This window comes from Myotis davidii, unplaced genomic scaffold (assembly GCF_000327345.1).
Source record: "Myotis davidii unplaced genomic scaffold, ASM32734v1 scaffold168, whole genome shotgun sequence".
NCBI classification, from domain to species: domain Eukaryota; kingdom Metazoa; phylum Chordata; class Mammalia; order Chiroptera; family Vespertilionidae; genus Myotis; species Myotis davidii.
The window spans coordinates 6,542,425-6,544,972 of NW_006383016.1; the positions used below are offsets into that span (position 1 = coordinate 6,542,425).

The following is a 2,548-nucleotide window of genomic DNA, read 5'->3' on the forward strand; positions in this document are numbered from 1 at the left end:
AAACTTTTATTTTTATCATTTGGTAAAAAAGATATCAAACATTAATTAATATACCAAGATCATGATTTCACCAACAGCACAAAACAGTGGTCAATATTTACTATTATTATATTCTTTCTTAAACCTCTATAATAAAAATTTAAAGTGAATTACAAACATCATGACTCTTCATCACTTACATAACCAAAATATCTCACATATAATAATGCTTGTCTATGATCATTATTTACATGCAAACAATTATTTTCCTCTCATTCTATTTATAAAGTTATGGCAGGGAACAATTTTAAAGCAGCTATTCCAAATTTCAGAATTGACACAGAAGTATCAAAACCTAGGATAAAGTTTTAATGAGATTAAGAGTTAATAAAAATAATAAACATTTCTAGAAGTGGTATCCAAAATCACATAAAAATGGCATCATCTCATTTTGGAGATTATATTAATAGAGGTAGCATGTACAAAAGCTCAGTGTTGGCACAGAAATGGGTCCCTGGTCAATTATAGCTACATTTATATTTTCATTTGTAGGAGCAAATAATCCTCCTCTATTATCCCCGAGAAAATCAATATTAGGTTTACTGTATATTCCACAATGAAACTCAGAAAAACTGGAGAAACCTTAAACAAAAACAAAAATTGAAATTCAAGCAATATCAATCAGTTATGTTTGGCCTAGCCTAACCTATCTAAAGTTGGTAAGGTGATCAATTATCGAGTCGCTCTAACAGAAGAAATACTCTCAAGGATACTGCCTTAGGTTGCGTGGTTTTTCCTTCCTTTCCTCCTTCATTTACTCATTTTGAGAGAGAGAGAGACATAGTTGGCAGTCAATAAATATTTGCTCAGTGAATTGGCTGTTTCTTTTGTTTAACAAACAGAATGACATCCTTAATTTAGCTTCTATCATTAAAATATCAAAAAATTATTAACTGTGTAGACAGGAGATCATCACATGCAAAGACAGAGGTAGAAGCAATGGCTTTACTCCATTCAAACAAGATTGGGACACGAGAAAGATTAGCCTTCAGGTGGAAAACAGGAGGCTATAATTAGTATTTAAAGTCAAATAGGGCACAGAGGGAAGTACACTGTATAAAACTAGGCTTATGTCTAAAAGACAGGTTTTAATGAGACATTTATCCTAGTTATAATAAATAGCTATTAGGATACTACCTACTGTATAATTTGGGGAAAACATATCAGGGAATTATTAATGTTTATAATATCCACCAGATTAAAAAAAGTGGATATTCACTATATTGGTGCATAGGAGAATTGATAGAAATTACATCTAAAGAATGTCACCTTGAAGGACACGACCCTAAAATAGGATGCTACAAAGGTAACAATACATGAAGGATATTTATAATTGTAGGAAGCACAAAAACACTTTTTCTACACCTGGTTGCTAGATTTCCCTCCTATCTTTATTCAGGCTTTTTGTTTCGAGTACTATAATTTTTCTGCATGTTCTTTTCGGCTTCTGTGCTATAGTATTTCTATAGTGCCATGTATGTCTATATACTATTAATGAAACTCTAAATAGACGTCTAAAAGATTTAGCCATTCTTGATTTTTTTTTCTTTTTTAAGGTTGAATTACAGATAAATAGCCTGGAATGGCCCAAGCCTTTGATTAAATCCTGACATAATCAACACTGTTTTTTTCCTTTTATTTTTTTAATAAATATTTATTATTCAGATTATTACAGTTGTTCCTCTTTTTCCACCCATAGCTCCCCTCCACCCAGTTCCCATTAAAATATCAAAAAATTACTAACTGTGTAGACCTTATCCCCCCCGTCCTTATCCACCCCCACTGTCCTTGTCCATAGGTGTACGAATTTTGTCCAGTCTCTTCCTGCACCCCCAGACCCCCTTCCCACTGAGAATTGTCAGTCCACTCCCTTTCTATGCCCAATTCTATTCTTTTCACCAGTTTATTCTTTTTGACAGACTTTTTATTCACTTGATTTTTAGATTCACTTGTTGATAGATATGTATTTGTTGTCACTTTGTTGTTCATAATTTTTATCTTTACCATTTTCTTCTTCTTCCTCTTCTTAAAGAATACCCTTCAGCATTTCATATAATACTGGTTTGGTGGTGATGAACTCCTTTTGCTTTTTCTTATCTGTGAAGCTCTTTATCTGACCTTCAATTCTAATTGATTGCTTTGCTGAGTAGAGTAATCTTGATTGTAGGTTCTTGCTACTCATCACTTTGAATATTTCTTGCCACTCCCTTCTGGCCTGCATAGATTCCTGTTAAGAAATCAGCTGACAGTCATGTGGATACTCCATTGTAGGTAACTAACTGTTTTTCTCTTGCTGCTTTTAAGATTCTCTCTTTGTCTTAAACCCTTGGCATTTTAATTATGATGCATCTTGGAGTGGGCCTCTTTGGGTTCTTCAGTTGTTTGGGGCTCTCTGCACTTCCTGGACTTGTAAGTCTATTTCTTTCACCAGGTAGGGGAAGTTTCTACCATTATTTCTTCAAATAGGTTTTCAATATCTTGCTCTCTCTCTCTTCTCCTTCTGGCCCCC

The 2,548-nt window shown here is 33.7% G+C and overlaps 1 protein-coding gene across 1 annotated transcript in view; it reads right to left on the minus strand.

Moving 5' to 3' along the window:
* ABCB5 (ATP binding cassette subfamily B member 5) overlaps positions 1 to 2,548 on the minus strand; it is a 97,097-nt gene that overhangs the window by 71,601 nt on the left and 22,948 nt on the right. The window lies entirely within an intron of this gene.